Below are 26,673 nucleotides of genomic sequence, written 5' to 3'. Positions count from 1 at the left end.
ATAGACAAATGTAATGTGCTATGTAGTTGTTGATTTATCTACTGATTATGTTTATATTTATAGAGCTCATGATTAAGTCAAATCTTATGTTAAAAAGTACCTAAATGAGGAGTGCGAGGGTAGTTCAGTGGTAGAATTCTCCCCTGCCATGCAGGAGACCTGGGCTTAATTCCCGGCCTATGCACTTCCCAAACAAATAAGCAAACAAACAAATGAAAGCAATCAAACAAAAATTCCGCAAATGGTGCTACAATAAGGGGATACATGGAAAAAGAATGAAATGTGACCCCTGCCATATAGCAAGCAAAGGAAAAAAAAAGCACATAAAAGGAAAAATTATGCATACTCAACATTTGTATTATTATGGCATACTAACCTTAAATATGCACATGATAGAAATACCTTTACCATCCATATATTTATTAAACACCCTATACCATTGCACTGTGAAGTTTTTGAGGTCAGCAGAATCTCTGTTATTAGTCTCAGCTGATGCTGGTATTTCAAGAAATCCTTAAATAAGATGTCCTGACAGAAAAAAATTGAATATTTATTGAACACTCATTATGGAGCAGGCACTAATCTAGACTTTGAAAATATAAATGTGTACAAGTCACGTAGAATCTTTTCTTTCACAGAGTTTGGATTTCTGTGTGTCTCTGTGTGTGTGTGTCTCTCTCTCTCTCTGTATGTGTAGGGAAGGTAAATAAAGGAGTAAAAACTTCTGTATAAATTATACTTATGTATACAATTAGATGGTTAAAAGTTATAACCAGAGAATTAAGATTGGACTGCGTGGTAGAGAGATTCTGGATGGTCAAGGAAGGGTTTTCGTGGAGATATTAAAACTCAGTTCTGAATGGCAAGAAGAAGCCAGACCCGTGAGGATCTGGTGAAAGAACATTCTGAGTGGGAAGAACTGTTCTTCAGAGGTTCTAAGTAAGGGATGAACTTGGCCTATTCAAAAAACATATGAAAAACAGCTGGAACTGGAGAGTAGCAGGTTATGGGGGAAGGGCAGAAGAGGAGAGAAAGGTAGATGATGGAAATATTAATCACTTACACACTGAGCATTATAGGTCAGGCACTGTTCCAAGCATTTTGCAGATATGAACTCATTTCATCCTCATAGTAGTCTCTGAAATAGTTACTATATGAAAGTGCCTATATAATAGGCATTATCATTATTTTCATTTTGCAGAAGAGGAAATCAGGGTCCAGAGCAATATGATAGCTTGTCTTTGGTCAGATGGTGGCAATCTGGTTCCATGTGCTAGGCCTTCAGGAACCCGCTAAGTAAAGAGTTGAGATTACATTTTAAGTCTACAGGGAAAGTTGCATTGGAGGGTTGTACCCAGGAAGGTGATTTGGTCTGAATTACTTTTAAAATGGCTAACCTCGTTGTGATTTAGTGTTGGATGGTGAGTGGGGGCTGGGGGATGGACATACTTGGAAGCAGGGGGACCACTTAGGAGGCCGTGGTACATCCACCAGGGAGTTGTGGGGCTTGGCTGATCCCACTGAGTAGCGGAAATGTAACTGGATTTGGGATAGGCATTGGAAGCAAAGCTAAGGGGATTTACTGAGGACTTCAGGGTAAGAGCAAGAATCAAAGATCTCTCAGCTGTATGATTTAAGTAATTGAAATGAATATTATGATGATTAATGATGAAAATATATAATATTGATATGGTGCTCATTACATATACCAAGCACTATTCTAAACATTTTTTACATACACTAACTCATTGAATCCTTATGGCAATCTTAGGAAGTAGATACCGTTATTAATTCCACTTTTTACAGATGTGGAAGTGAGGGCATGGAGAGGAAAGTAATTTGCCCAAGGCCACATGACCAGTAAGAAGTCTATTTGAAGTCAGGCCATTAGGATCTGGAATCTGCATGCCTAAATTCTCCTCTACATTGACTTATATTTGCTTTTTTTTTTTTTTTTTTACTGGGATCTCCTGGAAGAAAAGCTTAACATTTCTTTTTTGGGGAGGGGAAGAAATCAAGAGTCTTGTTTGGTTATGTTAATTTTGACATGGCTACTAGGCTTTCTCGTGAAGGTAAATTTAGGCAGTTGGATATAGGAATTTAAAGTTCTGCAGGCAGAACTTTTAGCTAGTGACCTAAATATGGAAGTCATCAGCATATAGATCATATTTAAAGCCATGGATATGGATTATATCACTTAAAATAATAATAGCTAACACTTAAATAGCATTTTTGATGTGCCAGACACTGTTTTAACAATTTGGCACACATTAACACATTTATTTTTCATAACAATTTCTTGCATTAGAATTCTTGCTATCCCTATTTTATGGATTAGAAAATTGAGGGAGAGCGGTATTATTCCAAGGCCATACAGCCAGGAAATGTGGGTTTCATAATAAGAGCAAAAAGATATAATTTACATATTGTTATGGATTGAATTCTGTCTCCCTAAAAGATATCTTCCAAATCTTAACTCCCTGTCCTATTAATTTGATCCTACTTGAAATGGGATCTTTGAAGGTGTTTTTAGTTAAAATGAGGCCAAACTGGGTGTGTGTAGACTCTCAATCCAATACGACTAGTGTACTCATAAGCAGGGGAAATTTGGACAGCTGCACAAGACAGAGAGAGAGAGATAGGGCCATATGATGGAGGCAGAGACTGAGTTATGCCACAAGCCAAAGGAACATTGTGGGTTGGTGACCACTGTTAGAATCCTCCAGACTTGGGAGGAAACATGGCCCTACCAACATCTTGATTTGGACTTTTGACTTCCAGAACTGTGAGAAAATAAATAGCTGTTGTTTTAAACCACCTATTCTCTGGTACTTTATTATGGCAGCCCCAGCTAACTAAGACAGGTATAATGACCAGAACACACTAAGCGCAAAAAATGATAGCTAATACTATTAGTAAGCTAATGAGTTAGCTTTTATTGTGATTTTATTTCACTTTGTGTTTTCAGAGACCCGAACAATACCGAATAAATGAACTTTGAACAGTCTGAAGGTTTTGAGTTGGAAGCCAAATGTAAAGATGAGTTCACCACTATGTCTGTACTGGTAAAAGAACCTAGGGAAATGAAGCCTGGGAGAAAGTTTGTTCTAAGAGAGAAAGAAGCAGAGTTTGGCGAAAATAGTGATTTAGGAGCAGATCATTTATAATTGCAGGTCACTATATTCCTATGCAGATGGATAGATAAAAAATTTTTTGCAATTATTGAAATATCAGCCATATTCTCATCCTGCTCTATTCCTCCAAGTCATTACCTTGGGTTTAGAGGACTTGCTGACTTTTCTATTAATCCCCAGCCTTCTGTGACCATCTTTACTGTATGCAAAATGGGAAAGCATTTCCAATGGGAAGAAAGATTTTCCCTAAGTGATTCTAAGTCCTTTTAATCCTGGGAAATTACTTGGTGTGCTGATGTCGAGGGATACTTTTCGGAGACTTTTGCTTTCCTGTCTCTCTCTTTTGCTTTTCCCTAAAGAGTCATTCCCATCTCTCAGTCCATCTGGCCCATCTGTGTGTAAGCTTCACTGCAGGTGTGCTGCTGCTAACACAGGATCGATTTCCCTGGGTAGTGGCGCAGAGGGACTCTTGTTTCTTGAGTCATTCAAAACAAGACGGGCTACATAACCCATGAGAGAATAAATACTGTAGGAAAGATTACCTAATCATCCTTTGTGTCTCCACTTTTTTTTGTTTGTTTGTTTTTCATGAACGTTTGGTAATATGAGCAGTCACAGTTATGGAGTTCATTTTATTTTCATAACAAACTTGCTATTTGGTTTCAATTTTCAGTTGGTGAGAATGATAATTTCTTTTTCAATTTTATTTCGTTCCTTTGGGAATTTTAGACTAAGAGTTCATTTGAGAGATAGGGTATTAGCTTTCAGGATGACAGTGGATGTCAGAGAGTAGAAGGGGCTCAAGTCACAACTATAGGCTACAGGCCATGTTCTATATGCAGTAGAATTTTCAATTTTATCAAAATTATATTTTATATGTATATATATATGTATATATATGTGTGTGTGTATATATATATATATAGTTTTAAACTTCAGACAGTCCCATAAAGTTTATAGTTTAAAATAGCCATCTTCTATCCCAACACTTCCAACCCCTGAAATGTTTCCCAGAGGCATGCACATTCACACTTTTATCTTAATCTTCTTGTAATCTTCTCAATATCTCTAAATACATTTTAGTTTTTGACATGTTCTTTTGACTCGCCATTTTGGAAGAAGATTTAGCTCTTTCACATAAACTCTCCTCTACAAAAATGATGTTTTCTCCTCATTCTCCCAGTAAAAAAAAAATGTTGAAAAGTTTAGTTAAATTTATAGTGTTTACATCTATGACTATGTATATGTTGATCAAGGCTGAGGCATATATACATGTTTATATGCCATGATTATGTTTCATATCGCTATGATTTCACTCAGAAGTAGCATGCTTTTTAATACAGCAGTTATGAAAAATTCCAGGTATTCACATTCTTTGCAGGGATTGATGTCAATATAATAAGTATTGATGTACCCCTTACCCCACTTAAGAATTAAAATTTTACAAATACCACTGAAATCATAGGTAAACCATTCTTTGATCATGTCCCTGTTCCTCCTTGTTAGAAGTAAACATAGAAATTTTGATTATGTATTGTTCCTTTGTAAGTTTTCATAGTGTAGTCTTACGTTACATGTATATACCCCTAAGCAGTATATAGTATTGTTTTACAAGATTGTAACTGTAAATAATTGCATCTTACTGTATGCATTCTTATAAACCTTGCTTTCCCCATTCGAATACATGTAACTCTAATGAATTCATTTTATTGTTATAAATATTATATCATATCTATACATAAAATATATTTGTTTTTTTCTTCTGTTGATGGGTGTTTAGTTTATACCCCAAACTTAGCTATAAAAATTGCTGTGAGAAGCTCTGACATCTAGTAGCATGTTTCTCCAAGTCCACCTTTCACCCTTCTCCTTTTCTTTTTCTCCTTTCTCTTTTTCTTCCTCTTTTTCTCCTTCTCCTTCTTGTCCTCCTCCTTTGATCTCTGTTGTCATCCTTGTCCCATTTCCTTCTTATTTGATTATTTTGGCCTCACCTCATGTTTCTAAATACTAGTCTCATTTTATTATTTCTTATCTTTTAATTTAAGTCATTTTTATAAACTTTGTACAATGAAAGCTGTATTTAGACTATTTTCTTCCTTCCATCTTTACCAAATCACATATACGCTTCGTATCCCTTTGAAAGAATTACGTAGTCATTTTGGTTAGTAAAAGTGGTTGTCTTCACTGTCACTAATAATTACCTTGTCTAGTCATGTCTTTAGTTTTCTATGCCTCATCAGCAATTCAAGCCATACATTTTTTTTTGCTGATTATCTTGTTCCCCTTGCAAGGTACTCAGATGCACCAGATATTTTGTTTATTTCGTTTGGCTAAAAGCCTGGAGCCTTCTGACTGCTTCAGTCTAGACCGTTTTCCCTCTGTACGTGGTATCCAGCGGCCACCCTGGAATGTCGACAGACCACAGTACTAAGCATTCCTTGTGTCTTTCTCACTTTTGGATGCAGTGTCTTCCATTGTCTGAGTTTAATCCCTTGTTTGGTAAGGTAGGCCATCTACTAGCTTCCTAATAAAGGGTGTGTGGGCAATGAAGCACTTGGAGTCTTGTGTATCTGGAATATTTTCATTCCACTTTAACATTGATTTGTGATTTGTCCATGTATCAAATTTCAAATTGATGATAATTTCTTCTCAGAATATGATGGCTTTGTTCCATTGTCTTCTGGCTTCCAGTGTTATGTTTAAGAAATCTGATGCTGATGCTGATCCCTAAATGTTTACGAGTTGTTTGCTTCTCTCTTGAAGCTTTAGCATCTTCTCTTTTATCTCTGATATACTAAAATTTCCTCATGCTTTGCCTTGATAGGGGCCTTTTTTCATTTATTGTGCTAACAAGTTTTTGGCAATTCTGGATATTTCCTTCATAATTCTTCTGATAATATCCTTTTCTTTGTTTGATCTGTTCTTTCTTTTTTCTTATATCTACTTAGTTAAAAGTGAGACTTTCTGGGATGATCCTTTTTCATATATAGTTTTTTTTATCTTTTTTACCATCCCTTTGTATTTTTGTTCTGTGATTTTGTTTTCCCATTAACTTTATCTCTTGATTCTTCTATTTATTTAAAAATTTTCTGCTGTCATTTTTTTTATTTCTATGAACTCTTGCTTATTTCACTCATTTACTGCTCTCATCTCTTGAGAATATATATGATTTTCTTATTTTCCTTTCTGTATACTCCCTGTTACAATAAATAGGTTGTTTGGACTCTACCCTTTCTTCCATTATCTGGTGATCTTTGTATGTCTGTTCATATTTCAGAGTAAGCCAATTGGAAAATTTGATCATGGATCTATCCAATTCACTGGGGAGCGACCATGCACAGATCAGGTAAGAACCCAACCATTTCAGAGTAGGTTTCCCCACACCCATTATAATTTTCTGGGCTGAATGTTCTGTTTCTACAGAAAAGAACTCTTCAATCTCCTGCCTCAGTAAATGTTTATTCCAGGTCTCCAAGCTACATGGTGCCTCCAATTCCTTAGCCTTTCTAAAGTATACATTAAGAATCAGATTACTTCTCTATAACATTTCTTTCTGAAGATATTTGGGATTCAATTTTCTCTGCTTGTTTCAGGCAGTAACCAATCACCAATGCCCTATCCATCTCAAGGCATCCTGCTGTTACTGTTGCTGCCATTTCCTCTCTTTTCCCTATCATTTTAGTGGAGTTTGAAGAAAGAGTAAAGCTCTTTAACTGGGAGTTACTACATTCTTTAACATAAGAAAGATCTCATATGCATTTAAATATAAGCAACTTATGTGCAGCAAATCTGTACCCAGAGAGGGCAATGATGGGGGAAGAAAAGGAAGGTATGTTAGAAACAAACAAGCCTATCAAAGTATTGGGATTTTCTCATGAAAGCTGCTGATGGCCAAAGAAGGAAGATAGAAATGAAGCTTCTAATACTTACTTATTTTCTTGGACTGAGCTAGTTGTCTGATTTTTTTCCCCCCACAACAAATACTTTGTATATGTACACTAAATGCTTGATTAAGAACTATTACTCATGTTGGGAATTATATTTGTGCTTCTCTTCTTTATATTTTATTTCTGGCTATGGATCTCTTGTGATATTTTAATTGTCATTAAGCATGAAGTCAATGGCTATCATTACATAATGGAATGAATTTTGCCAATAAAAACTCACTTTATAATCTTAATATGTATGAATGAATGATATACTTTTAAAACATAGTTGACTGGGAATTGGCAAATAGCAACAGGGCAAAGTAGATAAGAGGGTTAACTCCAGTGAGACCAATAGCTGGCTTTCAATCACGCTTCTATGTATACCAAACTTTGGGCAAATTGCTTTACATCTTTAATTAATGACCACAACTAGGTGGAACCAAGTAAAGTTTAAGAGGTTGACAAAATTAAAACCAGTAATCAAGATAAATAATATTTTAATGGAATGCTTTAAAATGTCAAAAATAGTAAAAGCATTGATGATGAACCATATTAAATAAAGACAGAATCAGTACCGATACTAAGTTCTTCTGAGCCAGACTGAAGTATGAGACAAAAGGAAAAACTGCTAATATTGATATTGTCTTGTTAAAACTTTTGATACTTTGTTCATCATGGATTTTTTTGTGTGTGCATTATTTTCAGTTTTTAAGAACATTGGCATTAAATAACTGTATATTTTGATTACTGAGTTTTGGGGTGCCCTATTAAATTTTGCATCTGAGCTGAGTTCCTTATTCACCTCATCCTAGAACTGGCCCTTCTTTATTCTAATGTATGAATCTCAAAAATGTGGCTGTTATAGACATCTATCTCATAGAGTGATTGTGAGACTTTCAAGAGATGATGTATGCTAGGCTCTTACTTGCTTGGAATATGCCATATGATCAATGATCAGAACAGTTCAACAGTTAATATTAATACTGCTACTTCTTACTACAATTAATATTGCTGAATCATATTGCCAAATCATCTATTCTTGGGAATGAAGGGGTCAAATCAGCTGTCCTGTAATCCATTTCTTTGTCAGTTATCAAGGAGATGCTCTCATAGAAAGAAAACAGATGACAATCTATTTTCCTTATAAACATCCCTAAAACTAGTGATAATTACTAGGACTGAGTCCTTACCTATGGAGAACTCTTAGCAGGATGTCCCTGGCTTAGGGTTTCTTATGGTTTACAAACCTAGAAGCTATGGATTTATGAAACATGCTTCTCTGGAAAATATTACATAAGTTATACAATTAGCCAGTGTGTAAAGCAGAGATACATCATAACCAAAATTCTCCTGGCTATGTGAGGGGACCTAATCTATTACTTTGAGCTGGAAAGTTCATTCAAGACCGCTCTACTTTACCTGTGCCTCTTGGTTTTTGTATCACTGACATTATTTTTAAAACTTGATCCTGGTGAAATATCTGACTGACAATGTGACATTTTATGTCAGATGAGTTCTCCAGTTAGTTTATTTTTGGTGGCTATTTAAATAGATTCCTGGTCATGTAACTGTACACATCTCGAATTTAGAATGCTTTATTAGGATGATACAAATGAGTTCTTCCCTCCTCTCCTGCCATACTGTCTCCTTCTTATGTTACATAAACACTGCTGCCAAAATTTTTATATTTTATGATAGCCTATTAGTCAACCTTATTGAAGTAAAAAACGATCCATTAAATATCAGGGTGTAGAAAAATAAAGGTTTACTGTTCACCGAAGTTATATGCTGGTTATGAGTAGATGAAACAAGCTTTATTTTGGCTCCACATATTACCTTCATTTTAGGATGCAAGCTAAATTCTCACAGCTCCACCCCCCACCCCCCCACCTAAGGCATGTTGTGGCAGAGGGGAAAAGAAATAATGGCTTATGCACTGGTCTTTAAAGCCTCTAGTTTACCATGGAATATATGACTTCTATTCACATTTGAAAGGACTAAGACTGATGTGTACTCCTTCAGAGCATGGCAAATGTAATTCTTGACATTGATAGAATTGGGGTTATTCTTTCTAGAAATACATTATAATCATAGTCTTGTGGCATTTATAAGGTGAAAGAAACTTCTGTTCTAAGAGTCTGGATTTATTGCTAATTTTTCCTTAAAATTGTGGTAAATAAATATTTTTTTCCCTCAAAATGTGCTTTCCTCCATTCGAATTATAGTAAAGGAGCTTATTCTATGTTCATATGCATGCATACATGTGTTGTGTGTTTTATACAGTAAAGCATATATGCAGAACATATATTGTACTACAATCATTTTTCATTTTATTTTGTGTATGTTTCATAGGTTTCTGCTCCTTCTAGTTGAGACAGGAAGCATGGAACATATATAATTTCAATATGTCTAAATGTTGTTAGCAGAATGGAGTGTGTTCTATAAAGATACAACTGTTTGCCTCTAAAGGTGTTTTGTACCCTCTGTTTATGATAAAGATGTTGGCCAGTACCATAATCTCTTGGGAGAGAATACCCTCTAAGAATACCATGGGCACCTTTTTTTAAAAGCTGATTTCCTTTTTGATCTTTAAACAGTTCCTGGTCCCACTTGTAATCCGAGTGGGAAGTGCCAAAAGAGTAGTGGAAAACTCATAGGAGGGTTCTTCTTTCTCAGAACTCTGAGGAAAGCCCTGGGACTTCATCATAGGTGACCAATGCTGTTTTACAGATTTAAGTAGTTAAAGGAGTTTTAATAACTCAACAATAAGCATCCTTGTGTTCAGGTGCTTATTAGAAATGAGTCTTCTCATCACAGCTTGTGTCTGCTATAACTCTTCCTCCTGGTTTGCAGAGTTTGGAGTTACTGAATTTATTCTTTTAGGACAATGTTAATTGGGTCCTTGGACAGAGGTTGGACTACTTAAGGGTATCTCATCAGATTGTCTTGAATATACACTTGAGTTTCTTAGAAGACATTTTAAATAACACCTTATTGGGAACAACTTAGATCTTGGGAGAACAGCAATGGCTCTTTCTTCCTCACTGGCCACTTTTTCACTGAATTGCACTACTAGATTTGCTTGTTCTTTGGGCTATGACATTTGATCCAAATTAATACTTCACATGGCCCAAGCCTCTAAAATTTAGTCAGGGTCACTTTTCCTTTTCTTTTTAGTTGTCTAGGTTTGCCAGTCCACAATTCCAACAAAAAACACAAGTAGAAAAAAATAACCAGTGAGCAGGATTTGATGAAGAATAACAGGATCTCTTGGTAAGAAAAAAAAATTTAATACTAACAAGAGAAGACTGGGAAGGACATACGTAAGTAAATATTTTGAGGCTTATGGAAGAAAAAGATAAGCCTACTTAATTAAAAGAATTCTGGATAAATTATTTTAGCAAAAAGGGTTAACAGGAGGTGGATGATGTTTTTACAGATATAAAAGGAGAAATATGTAGTACGGAGGCATGTTATCACTGCTTAGTAATTTCAGAGTGCTTTTCATCTTCAAAGCATCTTGCATGTTAACTAATTAATCCTTCCAACACCCTTGTGACGTAAAAGTGACAAACAAGGACAGAAGTGAGTCTAAAATGACTAATCTACCAAGCTCCTCGTTGATGAAGAATTATAAAAGCATGCCAATTACTAATGAAGAAGAGTCTATCTATCAAAGATAGGGACTGTGCATGTATAATTTTGGTTTACTTTGGTGTTATCTGGTTATTAAAACCAACCAGCAGCATGACAATTTTTATATACCTATAACAAAATGTTTTTAATTTCAAATTTTATTTACAGAGATAGATAGCCAATAATAGAACTTTAAAGAAAGAATTTATCATTGCTTTAGCTCAATGAATGCATAACTCATGTGATTCCTAAATAACCCAAACCTAAACACAAATATTAGCAGCACTTGGGCGTGCTTTTTATGACATGTAATAGATGTATTTAGATGATAGACACCAACTATCTAAAAATTTGGTGGAGTAAAGGAGATAACACTGTTTGGGGGTGATTTTCTGTCTAATCCTGTGATATGTAATTTATATATTTCTTTTTCTGACATTCAAACAAAAGGACTTGCATGCCAGGACCTGTTAAGGAGAGATCTAGAGGTTTTAAGTTCTTATTCACTGACTATTTCTCTTTGGAAATTTTAGCTGAGGCTAAATAGATGACTCCAGATAACAATCAGTGATGTGATAAATTTCTTCTGTTCCTTTCCGCCTTCTGATCTCTTTAGGAGATCCCACTTTCTGATCTCTGTTCAACATCTAGGCCAGAACTGTACTCTTATTTGTCCTCCTTAATCATTTTAAAAGCTTGAAATATCTGAAAGTACCTGGGAGAAAAATCAGTGTAGATGCCTAAAAACTCCTGCCTTCCACCTAGTAATGATAGCAGGTGAGACTCTACTCCCCCCAAAGGAACTATCTGTTAGCAACAGGTATTTTATCATGTAATTTAGGTTTACTTTGGTGCTTTTCTGGTTATTAAAACCAATCAGCAGCACCATGTGTGTGTGAGTGTGTGAACACAGTATCATTGTTTCCTCTAAAAGAATATATAAAATCACCATTTCTTCTAAAATGAAGAGAAGAGAATAATTTCCCCTGGGCAAACTCTTAGAAAATTCCCTCTAGCAATTTTATGTTACCTCTACCTTTGTAAGGATAGAAATAGCCCACTGCAATTAATCTGGAAAAAATAATTGATTTAATATTAGTTAACACAGATTTTACTTTCTTTTGGAAGTGCTCATATTTTCTTCAAGAATCAGTTTGTTAAAAATATCTATTCTACACAATATATCTTTACTAAAAATCTGGATAATACTATTTACAACCAGCCATCAATGTATGCTAATAGAATTACTGTAAAATGTAAGTTGATGGATAGTACTGTTAAATTATATGCCAGCTAATTTAATATAATTTAAGAGTTTGATTTTTACAATCAAACTCTGCTGACTAGGGACCACACTATGTATTTTAAAGTTTTTCTTTTGAAATATAACATAGAAAATCAATTATGTTCCAGCCTTCTCATTAGTTGCATCTGCAAATGTTTTCCACCCCACCCCTTGCTCATGATTTGGTTTTAGTTTTACATCCTAGTAATTATGTCTGTGGTTGGTTTTTTAAAGCCCTAAGTGGCTTCCTTTTTCTCTGCGTGTCTGTGCAGTGCTGTGACATCTGTCTATTATGACCCCACTGTGACAGCAACATATCTTTCCCCAAACTTGAAGAAGAAAATAGCATGAGCTCATGGCTGCCTGGGAAGATAATAACAGTGCCATACTGTTGGCACCCTGAGGTGATAGTAGCAGGAGTCACCTCACCAGCTGACACTAACAGCCATTCTATTCCAATTTAATGGGGTAACAGCAGTGAGTTCCACTGCTTGCAAATCTGCTAGCATATGTGCCACACTTCAGTTCCTATCCTTTATGATAATTCTCATCCTGGACATTTTTAGCCTTACAGTGCTGCTCTCAAGATTGTGGCAGGGTCCTTGGAAAAGGTATTTATTCACAAATGATAAATGACTAAATATTTCCAGAGTGAAACTTGACTGCCTCTTCTGTATCACAGATCCACAGTTTTCCTTCCAAAGAATTAGAACTGAAGGGTACTATAGAAATGAACTCTCCTTTTATCATTTCCTGTTTTAGCTCCCCCAAATTATGTAAGTTTGCATTTCTTCTCTTCCTCCCTCTTTTCTTCCCCTTTTTCCCCCCAAAAGAAACAAAGTGTGGATTTTCATCAAAACCCATAATTGCTTTAACATTGTTGCTGGGTAACTAAAATCATGTCTATTATCACTCAAGATGTTCATATATGGTGGTGAGTTGTAAGGACCGTTAATTCCATCATGTATTTAACATATTGATGGCATGCTTACTATATGCCAGTCCCCATTTTATAGGCAATAGTGATACAACAGAAAATAAAACAGAGTCTTACCCTCATACAGGGCGACATTTACTGGGAAGAGTGCTATTGGAACACTCATAAGGGAAATCTCTCCACTTCCATTTGATCATAAAGTCCAATCATTTTGTTACATTCCAGTCACTTAGTTACATGTTGCTATTTCTCCCTGCTATATAGGAAGATGTTACAACATGTAATTTACAGCATGTAATTCCTGTTGCTATATAGGGTCATTTTCCTTCTACCTGTAGAACAAACTTTATTTCCTATGACTTAGGAACGTTGGCAACAAAATTTCCCAGTTTTTGTATGTATGGAAATGGCTTAATTTCACTTTCACTTTTGAGGGCTATTTTTCTCTGGACATAGAATTCTAATTGGGCAATTGTTTTCTTTAGCCCTTTGAAGATATCATTCCATTGTCTTCTAGAGTCTGTTATTCCTGTTGAGACCCTGTCTGTCAGAGTATTTGTTGCTTTTTAAAAGATAGTGTTTCATTTTCACTTCGGCTGTTTTGAATATTTTCTTTTGGTTCTGGTTTTCAGAAGTTTCATATGATTAGTCTAATTGTGATTTTCTATGTGGTTATCCTGTTTGGGATCTGCAACTTTTCTGAGATCTGTATCTGGAAGTATTTTTCAATTTTTGAAAGCCCACTATCTCTTCAAAATTGTTTCTGCCCCTTTCCCTCTCTTTTCTTCACACTTCAATTACATATATGTATATGTAATTATTTTATATACAAATTCTGTGTATATATATGTACGTATATGTTTGTATGTATGCATATATACAAATATATAATATTATACTCTTTTCTTTATTTTTCTGTATTTATCTTTACTCTCCATTCTATATCCTATTTTCCCCCCTGACCTATCTTCCAGTTCTCTTATTCTTTCTGCTGCTGTATCATCTTCTATTAAACCCATTTACTAAAGACTAAATTTCAGTTTATCATATTTTTAAATTTTAGAATTTCTATTTTATCATTTTTAATAGATTCTAACTCACTAGTAAAATGTTCCATTTTATGGTCTATTTTCTTAAAAATAGTAATTTCAGCTGTTTTAAAATTTATCTCATAGCTCCAATAGCTTGATTAAGTGATGTATTGTTTCTAGTATCCATTTTTACCTTGGTTATGTTTCTGGACATGCCTAGTAATTATTTATTGAATGACAATAAATGATTGTCATTTTGTAGAGTTTGGATGGTATTATCTTTTTGCCAAGAGGGTTTACCTTAGCCTGTACTAGAAGCATAGAGGGACATCAGATGACATCAATTTGATCAGGGACTGAGCTGACAAAAGGGTGCACTGCAGTTTCTGTATGTCTAGGTCTATCTCTGGTTTTTTCCTACTCCTAGGCTACAGCTTCCCAGGGTTCCTGACTAACTGCTGAGTATTTGCTAGGAGACTTCCAATGAAGCTCCCAGAAATCCAATTTTTGTACCTTCGTCATGGAGCTGTTTTGAAAATCTTGACTCTGACTCATGTGAGCTTTCTTTTCAGCTTCTCACCCCACTGCTGTATGCAGTTCAATAACTTAACGAATACATTAAAGGAAAAACTGGCAGAGCATTGGCTTTTCCTTCAGTTATACTTCAGCTATAATGGAATATCTTATATCAGAACATTTTTTCCCTAATGTATAGTGCTCCATTAGAGCTGGAGTTAGAAGTCTCTTTCCCATTCTTTCTATGTCTGAATTATTTCTCTAATTTGGTCACTCACCTCCATTTCTACAACCTAAGGTTCTCTGCATCTCTTGTCTGGAACATTTAAGAAGTTGTATAACTAGTCTTCTATCTGCCACATTGATGCTGTTTAAAATTAAAAAAAATCAATCATCATTTTGGCTGCATATATATTAAAATTAGCGTAGCCCCTGTGCTAATAGGACACAGAGATTTGTGAAATGTTTTATAAAACATTAATCAAAGAAAACTATGTTATATGAACTGTTTAAAAATAGATAAATATCTTCTCATTTTCTACCAGATTAAATGTAAATTTCCTACAGTGATTCACTTTTCCAGTCTCATCTTCCACCCCTCCTATGATGTCCTCTATGGCTTCAGTCACCACGACAAGTGTCAATGTCACGCATATGCTACTGTTCTTCTATATCTTTCCCCAGACATTTTCCCATCTTTTAAGGTTAGCCAGCTTCCACTGGGACACAGGCAATGAGCTCCTGTAGAAAACAGGTAGCATTTTCAAAATAGGATAATTCAAGGAGGCTTAGTTTACAAAAGGGCCATTTATAAAGATATGAGTGTTAGGGGACCTCAACGGATAAAACAGTAACCCAGAGCTTGTAGGGATTTAATTGTTACTACCTTAGGTAATCAGAAGGGGTAGGGAGAGAAGGTCCATTAGATTTGGTTGCTTTGTGAGAGGGAATGGCCTGTATCTAAGGGGTACAGTCAGTCCAACACAGTAGGGACAGAGGGAATAATGACCCTGACCTCAGTTTCCTCCCTCCTGCTGGTTTCCTGCCAAGCCTCCCTATTGGCCAAGCCTAGCTCTGAGCCAGAAGGGATGGCTCCATGTTGGTGGAGACCATGTGGTTCAACGTACAGGGCAGAGTGGGGGGCAAGGAAGAGGAAGAGGATCAGAAGGCATATATTTTTATCATGACATTCAACATATTGCCCTCCTACATTTTATTGTAATTTTCAACAAAGAGATATGTCCCCTATAGGCTATGAACCACTTCAGAACAGACGTTATTCCTTATTGATTTTTGTATTCAGAATTTAGTTCAGAGCTGGGGCTCAGTAGATATTTTTTTAGATGCCAAGACCTTTAATGTCAGCGTAATGATTCTGGACTGTAGTTGGTGGAAAAGAAGGATATTCTAGCATTTTTCTTTTTTCTTTCTTTCCTGGATGTGGGTTGATTGGGACTATATATGGGGTAGATTAAGAGTTCCCAATTAGGAACTTTGAGTAATAGTTAGGATATGCACTAATGAAGTCTGACACATACGCAGTCAGCACAAGGAATGTTTCTGAAAAGCCAGATACGGAAACTCTGGTGAAAGAAGAATGAGGAAACAAGCTTGATGACTGTGTGAGGGTCAAGGGGAGTGATATGTCAAAGTTTCTTGAAGACTTTGATCCTAGTAAACTGGGATATAGTTTGCGGACCACTGGAAACGTGATTTTAACTTAGAAAATAATTTAGAGATGGGAATAGATATTTGAGGGTAATGAACATATTGGGATGACTGCAGACTTGGGGTTGATGACAGCAGTGGACGAGAACCTACTGAGGCAGAAGAGAAGAGAGAACAGAACCATTGAGGCCAGGTACGTTGACGAATGAATCTGGTGACAGATGTCTCCTCTTTCTACTAAATGAATACAGGGACCCTAATACATACGACACAATTTCATCAAAGGAAAGCCGTGTGAATTTAAGTTTAGATATTCATAAGGGAACGGCCAAAAATAAGACATGAAATAATTTTATGATTTCTACACTTTAGCTTTTCCTTTTTTGCACCAGGCAAACTAAAAATCCTACCAGCATGGTATAAAGAGTCAATCTGACTTCCATTATTAATGAAAGATTTAGTTAACTCTCCTTCTCAGAGTTGAAATTATGAAAATGACTTGTTGAAATGTGTGCATGGAATTCTTAAAACTCGGAGCATTTAGGGTACATGAGTAGAGTAAAGGGAATGCGTCAGTGTTGAAAGTAAGTATACTTTGCATCAAAATGCACTTGAAGAGCCAGTAGGATGTGATAAGATATGGAGGCTTGCTTTGGAACTTCCCTTATAAGTGCTGGTGTTTGGATTTTAATACTATAAGAATTCTTTGGGCTTTCTGACAAGGAATGTTGGAAAGCATGCAATGCTGCAGCAGGCTTATCAGTCCACTTCCAGAACAAATATAGAAAGAATTTTTCTATATTAATCTTAAGGCACTGCTTTTTTCTCAACTGTCAGTTACAGTTTCGAGAAAAACCAACCTTGGAGATCTTTGCAACATTACAGTAGTTTTCAGAGCACATTGGAACGGAAAGGAACCTATGATTTGGATAAAACGTACTGAATTCTATAATATTTCAGAATCCTACAGCTGACCCTGAAAAGAAATGTTTTGGTGAGGGGAGGGGGGGTAGATAGGCACTTGAAATATATATTTGGTACATTCTATCTGTGCACTAGAAATGGAAATAAATATGTCTCTACAGTTTTAATTCCTTGATAAAAGCATAATATATGTGCTTCTTCCTAAAACTGAACCTGATGCAGTCATCCTATGTCTGCTATGTTTGAAGATCTAGTTTAGAGCTTTTTAAAACCTTCTCCTCTTCGCTTGTTCTCACCACCTTGTTTTGTTCTCACCAGTAGCTGTGCATGTTCTTAAGAATTCCAGAGCAGAAGGTGGCAAAAGCAACCATGTTTTCTGCTACCCTGAATAACAGTTAGCCACTGAAGCCTTTGCCACCTCTGTAGGTTTGTCTTTACTCTCGCAGGTGGATGGGTTGGTCCCAATCGTCCTAGAACCATTGGCTGCACATTGACATCACTGGAAGCTTTAAAGGTAGCGATGAGTGGGTCCCATCCAGCAGTTCTAACTTAATTAGTCTGAGCTGCAGCCTGGGAATAATGGCTCTCACCACTCTCCAGATAGTTATAAAATGCAGCCTAGAAGAAACCTCAGGAAATTCAATTCCCTAAAGTCACCGTAGTAATTAACTTCTCAGCAAATCCTGTCTGAATTTTTATTTCATAAGTAATCCTTAGTTTGTATGGTTCTATACTTAGGAATCGGCTATACTTATGTAAATATGAAGTCAGTATGTGACTTTGGAGGTTCGGGTATAAAAAATAAAAACCCATTTTTATGCATTTGTGTTTCAGATAAGGTTGTCAGATTTAGCAAATTAAAACAGAGACGACCCAGTTAAATTTGTGTTTCAAAAATAAATTCTTTTTTTTTTTGTAAGTACATACCAGGCAATAAAATTACTTCTTATTTTCCTTAAATTCAATTTAATTGGGCTTCCTGCTTTTTTATTTGGTGGCCCTATTTACAGGACATAGAGAAAATGTTGAGCTAGTTTTCTGAACTGGTTTAGAGACTACAGGGCAGCTCTGCTTTAATCAAAGCATTTTTGTTGACTTGTAACCACTCACCTATGAAACCATTTCATATAGGTCTAATCACAGTTAAGTCACACAGAACAAGCAATTCAGTCAGTGTGACGGGGCCATTTAACCCAATTCACTAAGCCTCCTGGCCTACTTAGGCATTTTAAAAAATTGCTTTGTCTAAGATATTTATAGAAAAGATCAATTTCAATTTCCTTTACCTCTTGAGTACACAGTTTCTAATTCCTCCAGCAGAGATTTATCAGCTTTCTAATACAGTTTCTGGGGTAAAATCCGGGTGCCGAAGGGGTTCACTCATAGTCCAACATAAGTTGTCTGAACTGTCTTAATCTATAGAGCAATTTGCTCCACAGCCCCCTAAGGAAGAAACTTGTTGATTTTGGCAGTGTTTACCTTTCCTGCAAACAAATTCAACATTTTCCAGACCGGCTGGCTCTTAAAAAAATCACATGAGAACCTGGTGAAAAAAAAATCTGCCTCCAGGCTGTTTCAGAATCTTTTCCTCTCTGTTCTAGGAAAAGCTCTGTGGCCCTCACAGCTGCTGGAGGATGATCCATGGAGTCGAGATTATTTAGAATCAGTGAAGGCTGTAAAATTCCCTGAGTTAAGTTCTTGGCTATAAGGAGAGTGATAGAATCTGTCAGCAGAAAAGCTGAATTCTTCTTGTCTTATTTAACTGTACCAGAAACTTTTGCATGGAGTTAGGGGCAACAAGAACTGGTTTGAATTTTGTTTTCTCATAAAACATTTAGCATGTTTTTAAACTGTAATTTTAAGCATAGAGCAGAACATTTAGTGTTATCATGTGTTTTGATGCTACTAGATTTCTGTTAGTATTGCTATTCACCTTTGCCTAGGAAAGCTCTATTTGGGATCTTACTGTGTCTTAGTTAGTATCTGTCCCATTAACTGAAATCAACTCTCTCCACTTCCCCAGCCACCTCCAGCCACTCCTTCCTGTCCCTAGACCAAAATCCACATAGCATTGTGTGGCTGTAGTAGTCAACCTTCTCACATGAAGGAATCTGTCTTGGCAGGCACAAAATGGAAGTTGGCCCCACTATTAATTAAGGCATTCCAATTTATGTTTTACAAAAAGAAAGTGTAGGAAAAAAACCCATAAAAGAAAAGATTCTTGCTTGCCATTCCGGAGACCCAGGTTCGATTCCCAGTGCCTGCCTATGCAAAAACAAAAACAAAAACAAAAAACAATAAAAAAAGAAAGTAGAATGCATTTGCTTTCTAACATTTTCTCACATCTGCCCTTTTACTGACAATTTTTCTGTTTTCATTGAATAGTCTCCTAGTTCTGTGGGTGATGTGCTAGTTACTGCAATTTTGTTTATTTAAATGGTCTTGACCTGGAAAGGATAATATATATTTATTTCCCATTTGATATATTTCAATGTTATTGAACTATATGATAAATTAAAAACTATTTATTTAACAAATAATTTTTTTGTTGTTCTCCAGGCAATGGCTTTTTTTTTTTTCATTGTTTTAAACCAAAGAGTTAATGTCTCAGGCTCTTGGATATTCTTTCTCATCCTTGCCAGGGCCCTTCTCAGCTTTTCCTTCCAGTATCTTGAAGGAATGTACCTTTGCTCCAATTTGTTACTTGTCTTGATTGTTTTCTCTTTCCTACACTAATGACTTTCTAGTACATGTCCCTTTATCAGACATCTCTTAGAATTTAGCCTAACTTTGGGGTATGTAGAGATTACCTCCTTTTTTCCAGTTCTGATCTTTGTCTCCAATTCTGCACTTAAATAACTATGGCCTTTTCCGTTCAAGTCTCTTCTTTGTTGGATCACTTCCTTTCCTTCTTCAACCACTTCTGTTTGCTCAGAAGAGCTGTTAACAGTGAAATTTACTGTTCTGATTCTTTGGCTGATTTTGCCATTCAGGCCAAGTCCTGGCACCACTTTGCTCCTGTTACCTAAAGTAGATTGATTACGGGGAGAGGAAGGTCACTGATTTGTAATTCACTACCAGAGGTGTTCGAAAATGTTGGAACCAATCCTCTAACATTTTGATTTAATGCTTCAGAATGAACTTGAATCTTGGCCAAACTCACCAATTATTTGGCTCACACACATAAACCTGAGCTGCATTTAGTGTTACGCTCCTCCCATCCCAGGAGTCCTGGAGTGGAATTCTCTTTAGGGGTGAAAGCCAAAGTTAATTTGTGGTTAGGACTCAGTCTAGCTACTTTTTATGGTTAGTGGGAAAGGGCAAGGGGTGGGAGTGGGGGGAAAAGGGAAATGTGCGGATTCTCTCTTCCCTTCTGCTTACACATTATCCCTCATTCTGTTTGCCTTCTTAGGCAAAGTCTTGTCTTCCGGGCTGCAGTGCAAGTTAATAGATTTTTGGTTTTTAAATGATTGCTGAGTGAAGTTATGAAAACTTTTTAGTTTACTCCCTGTTCTTTGATCATTTTTGGAAATGCAGTACTCGATTTAGTTTTGAGTTTTTGTGCTTACTTGATGACGTACTTTGATATCACTCAGATCCCAATGAGAGTAATGTTTTCATTGCCACTCAAGTTATGGACTCCCCTGGAAACATTTCCTTAGGTAACTTAGAATTTAAAATCAGTCCCTAGGGCACATAGCATCCCTGAGGTCAAATATTATCAGATAACTTTCTGTAGCAACACTTTTCCTCCAAGGAAAATGTCCCATGATGATTATTAGCTGTCAAAGGACTGTCTCAAAAGGTGAATATCAGTCTGTGTAAACTCAGTGGGTCTGCCTTCTGGCTGAATAACAGCTGAGACCACCGCAACTACTTGCTGCCAAATAAGTCAGTAGGGACATTCTGGCAGCCTGGGAATGATTTTCATGGTGGATGTATATTAACAGCTTCCCAGACACAATTAAATCAGACCAGGCACCATATTAGACAATTCTGAAAAACTTTTATTAATGTAAAGTGAACCAGGTTACTGTGCATTCCATAATATAATTTTGATAAAACTTGATTGAAGTTGAAGGTTTAAGAGAAAAAGTTTGCTGCCCCTCACCCCTCGCCTTTGAGTTATTCCTACAAAAGAACATGGATTTAGGATGCACCAGGTTCACAAATTGCTTTTTAGTCAAACAGAAAATAATTCTGAGCTGCTTTTATAATCTATTGATTTAATAACAGGCATGACCAAATACATAGGATCCCAGAGAGGTATTTGACTTCTCTATTTAGATGCCTTTACCTATGTAGAGAACCATGCTTTTTGCAGCAAGTAGGCTTACATTTTGAAGAATTGAATAGCTCTGGCCAAACGTGGAAAAAAGTTAAGCGTTGTTAAGAAAAACCAGCTAAAATGTTGAACTCACAAAAATGCATATTTGTGATTCCAATGTGAAGAGATTTTTCCTTATTATAGGCACAAAACACAAAAGACCAACTCTGTAGAAGCTACTAGTGAGACATTAAGGCTACAAGGACTTTTTAGGGAATCCAAGATGCAGAAATGTTTATGGGACATCTTTTGTAACTTTCACACCATGTTAGATGCTATGAATGTTATAATAAGACTTAGTTTCTTTATTTCACAACTACAAGCCACATAAGACAAGGACATTTGTTAGGGAAATATTGAATATCCAAGAGAAAGACGAGATTATCCTGTAATGCATTTCTAGCTAAGGCAGGAGGGGTTAGGATTCCAAGCATATATAGATCTCAAATGCAATGAGAAACAAGAAACCCACTACTCAACAGGATATTACCAGTAATTTTAAAGCCTCCTCGAGATCCCAATCTTAATAACATTTTTGCTTCTGCACCGGAGGTAATTAATTTTTGTGTTTACTTTTCCTTGTTTCTTTTTTTAAATATCTTACCTAATATGGATAAATTGCCAAATAATATATTATTTACCTTTCACGTTTTCAAACTTTATTGAAAAGAAATCACACAATAGGTGTTCATTTGCCACATATATATTTTTTTCACTCAGCATTCTGGTTTGAGATCATTCGCGTTGAAGAACATAGCTGTTGTGGGTTCATTTTCAATGTGATACAACATTCCGTTCTATAAATATAGCAAACTTGATTTATCTATTCTCCTGTCAATGAACATTGGAGTTAGTTACAGTTTTTGGTTTTACAAACGGTGATTATATGAAATTTCTGGTGGTCGTGATGTATTGCCTTTTTAACCATTGTCGAACTTGGTTAACTTATATTTTGCTTACATCTTTGCATCTATTTTTCAGTAAAATTGGCCTATATATATTTTTTAATCCCATGCTTTTGTTTGGATTTGTTAACAAGATTATATTGGCTTCAAAAATTAGTTGGGAAGGTTTCAGTTTCTTTCTTTCTTTTCCCTAAAGAGTTTTTCCATGAATGTTTAATAGTTTTCACCTGTAAAAACAACTGATGGCGGTGTTTTCTTTATAGGGATATATATTTTTTAAAGCCAGGTTTATTGAGGAATAATTTACATACAGTCAAATTCGCTTTTTAGTGCACAGTCCAATGTGTTTTGACAAATGTATACAGTTGTGCAACCACTGTCACAATCAAGATATACAGCATTTCCATCACCACCTTCCCACAATTCCTCGTGCCCCTTAACAGTCAGTTCTCGCCTTCAATCCTTCCCCTTGCAATCACTGATCAAATAAAAGAGAAGTCAATCATTCTCAACATGATTTCTGTCCCTGTAGTTTTGCCTTTTCCAGAGTGTCCCATACATGTAATCATGGCCGTTATGTCTGACTTCTTTCACTTAACACTCTGTTTCTAGAGTAGTCCATTTACGGCATGTGTCCATATTGGTTCTTGCTTATTGCTGGGTAGTGCTGCATTGTGTGGATGACCCACAATTTGTTTATACATTCACTGGTTGATGGACGGATGTTTGGGTTGTTTCCAGTTTGGAGTTGTTATGAATTGAGCTGCTGTGAGCATTCATGTAAAAGCCTTTTGTGGACGTATTTTATCATTTTTCTTGTATAAATACCTAAGAGTGGGATTATTGGGTCAGGTGGCAAGTATACATTTAACTTTATAAGAAACTGCCAAACTGGAATTACTTTTTATTTAGTGACCTGTGTTCCTTTGACTGTGACCTGTTACAGGACTGAATCATGTGGCTCACAGCTTTATAAGGGTTGCTTTGTGCTTTTTTTTCTTATTTTTTATTAGAGCAGTTGGTGGGTTACAGGACAATCATGCATAAAATACAGGATTCTATATATTACCCTATTATAAACCCTTACTTTGGTGCAGTTCCTTTGTTACAATTGATGAATGTGCATTTTTAAAAAATTGTATCATTAACTATAGTCCATCAATGGTTTAACTTAGAGTTCTCACTGTCTGTGTTGTGCAGTGCCATGGGTTTATTTTTACATTTTTATTCCTGTGATGCAACCTAAAATTTTCCCTCTTAACGACACTCAAATATATAAATTCAGTGCTGTTAATTACATTCACAATATTGTGCTGTCATCACTACCATCTATTCATAAAACATTCCTGTTGTCCTAAATAGAAATTCTGTACATTTTAAATCTTAACTTGCTATTCTCTGTCCCAGAACCTATTCTAGATTTTGATTCTATGAGTTTGCTTATTCTAAGTATTTCATATCAGTGAGATCATGCACTATTTATTCTTTTGTGTCTGACTTATTTCCCTCAACAAGGTGAATTAAAGGCTCATCCATGTGGTTGCATGTGTCAGAACTTCAGTCATTTTTACAGCTGAATAATATTCCATTGTATATAAATACCATATTATGTTTACCCATTCCTTACACTTGGGTTGCTCTTGGTAATCATGATATGCTGCTAGGAACATTGGTGAGAATATCTGTTTGAGTCCTTGCTTTCAATTCTTTTAGGTATATATCTAGAAGATGGATTGATGCTTCATATGCAAATTTTATACATAACTATCCAAGGAGCTGCCAAACTCTTTTCCACAGTGACTGCACCATTTTACATTGCCACCAGCAAAGAATGAGTGTTCCCATTTGTCCATATCCTTGCCATCACTTGTAATTTTCTTTTTTTTTAATGAAGCTGGGTCTCTGACATGGTAGGCGAGAATTCTGCCACTGAATCAACATAGCACAGCCCTACCATGTTGTTTTGATTGCTTTTGCTTTATAATAAGTTTTAAGATCAAGAAGTGTGAGTCCTCTAAATGCTTTCTTCTTTGTCAAAATGGATTTGGCTATTTGGGGCCCATTATCCTTCTATATAAATTTGATGACTGGCTATTCCATTTCTCCAAAGAATATTGGTGGAAATTTGATTTGGATTGCATTGAATTTGTAAATCTCTATGAGTAAAATTGACATCTTAACAATATTTAGTGTTCCAGTCCATGACCACAGAATGTCTTTCCATTTATTTATGTCTTCTTTGATTCTTTTAGGAATGTTTTTTATTTTTCTGTATTCAAGTAAGTTACCTTCTGGGTTAGATATTTACCTAGATATTTGATAATTTTAGTTGCTATTGTAAAGGGAATTTGCTTCTTGATTTCTTCTTCAAATTGTTCACTACTACTATTTAGAAACACTACTGAGTTTGGGTTTTGATCTTCTGCCCCACCAGTTTCCTGGATTTATTTATTAGCTTTGTTGTGGATTTTCCAAGATTTTCTTCATATAAGTTCATGTTATTTGCAACAGGGAAAGTTTACTTCTTTCTTTCTAATTTGGATAACATTTCTCTTTCTTGCTTAATTGTTCTGGCAAGAACTTCCAGTACAATGTTGAATAACAATGGTGACAGCAGTGGGCATCTTTGTCTTGTTCCCGAAGTTAGAGGGAAAGCTTTCAAACTTTCACCACTAAGTAGAATGTTAGCTGTGGGTTTTGCATAAATGCCCTTTATCATGCTTCATATCATGCCCTTTATTCCTAGTTTTCTATTTGCTTTCTCAAGAACAGGTGTGGGATTTTGTCAAATGCCCTTTCTGTATCAAGTGAGATGTTCATGTACTTTCTCTCCTTCATTTGGTTAATGTGGTTGTATCACATTAATTGATTTTCTCATGTTGAACAACCCTTGCATACCTTGGATAGATCTCATTTGGCCATGGTGTATAATTCTTTTAATGTGCTGTTGGATTTTGTATGCTGGTATTTTTGCTCGTATTTTTGTAAGGTTATGCGTATCTATAGTCTGTATTTCTTACAGATAAGAAATACTTGCAATTTTCTTTTCTTGTGGTATCTTTACCTGGCTCGGGTATGAGGGTAATGTTGGACTTACAGAATGAATATGAAATGTTCCTTGTTCAACTTTTTTTTTTTGAAATATTTTGAGCAATGTCGGTGCCAATTTTTCCTAGAATGTTTGGTAAAATTCTCCTGTGAAGCCATCTGGTCCTGCATTTTATTTTGTTCAGAGGTTTTTAATGACTGATATTATCACTTTACTAGTTATTGGTTTGTTGGTTTCTTCTTTTACTTTTTGAATCAGTGTAGATAATTTGCATGTTTCTTAGAATTTGTCCATTTCATCTATGTTATCTAATTCATTGTGTACTGTTGATCATAGTATCCTGTTAAAGTCCTTTTAATTTCAGTGGAGTTGACAGTCCTTTTCATTTCTTATTTTAGTCATTTGTGTCCTATTTCTTTCTTCATTGTCATTCCAGCTAAAGATTTATCAAATTTGATCTTTTCAAAGAACAAATTTTTGCTTGTTTTTACTCTACTATTATTTATTTATGTATTTATTTTTTGCATGGGCAGGCAATGGGAACTAAAGTAGGTCTCTGGCATGGCAGGTGAGAACTCTGCCTGACCTCTATTATTTTTTAATTCTCTATTTCACTGATCACCACTCTAATTTTTTTTATTTCCTTCCTTCTGCTCATTTTGGATTTAGTTTGCTCTTCTTTTTCTAGTTCTTCCAGTTTTAAGATTACATTTCTGATTTGAAATCTTTCTTCTTTTTTAGTGTATTTAGAACCTTAAATGTCCATCTCTGCACTGCCTTTGCTGCATCCCATAATTTTTAGTATGTTGTCTTCATTTTCATTCACCTTAAATAGTTGCCAGTTTCTCTTGTGATTTATTCTTTAGTCCATTTGTTTCTTAAGAGCACATAGTTTAATTTCCACATATTTGTGAATTTTCCAATTCTCTCTGTGTTATTGATTTATAGCTTCATTTCATTGTGGCCAGAGATGATACATGTATGATTCCTATATTTTTAAATTTATTGAGACTTGTTTCATGACATATCATGCGATCTATCCTGGAGAATAATCCATGTGCACTCAAGAAGAATGCATAGTTTGTTGTTTGGGGTGATGTGTTCTATATATATGTTTGTTAGGCCTAGTTGGTTTATAATATTGCTCAAGTCTTCTATTTCATTATTGATCTTCTGTCTGGATGGTCCATCCATTATGAAAGTGGTACATTAAAGTCTCCAAATTATTAATATAGAGTTCTCGATTTCTCCCTTCAAATATGTCATTATTTGTTTCATATATTTTGGACCTCATCTGTTAGGGGCATATATATTTGCGATTGTTATATTTTC

At 35.6% G+C, this 26,673-nt stretch overlaps 1 long non-coding RNA gene across 1 annotated transcript in view; it reads left to right on the top strand.

The window, feature by feature from the left end:
- LOC143688076 (uncharacterized) overlaps positions 1–26,673 on the top strand; it is a 188,186-nt gene that overhangs the window by 28,130 nt on the left and 133,383 nt on the right. The window contains exon 2 of the long non-coding RNA XR_013177817.1: positions 6,412–6,480. This is a non-coding gene — a long non-coding RNA (uncharacterized LOC143688076). The remainder of the gene's footprint in view (positions 1–6,411; positions 6,481–26,673) is intronic.

Source organism: Tamandua tetradactyla, chromosome 1 (genome assembly GCF_023851605.1).
Source record: "Tamandua tetradactyla isolate mTamTet1 chromosome 1, mTamTet1.pri, whole genome shotgun sequence".
NCBI classification, from domain to species: domain Eukaryota; kingdom Metazoa; phylum Chordata; class Mammalia; order Pilosa; family Myrmecophagidae; genus Tamandua; species Tamandua tetradactyla.
The sequence above is the reverse complement of the archived record's forward strand: the minus strand, read 5'-3'. Positions and strand labels throughout refer to the sequence as shown.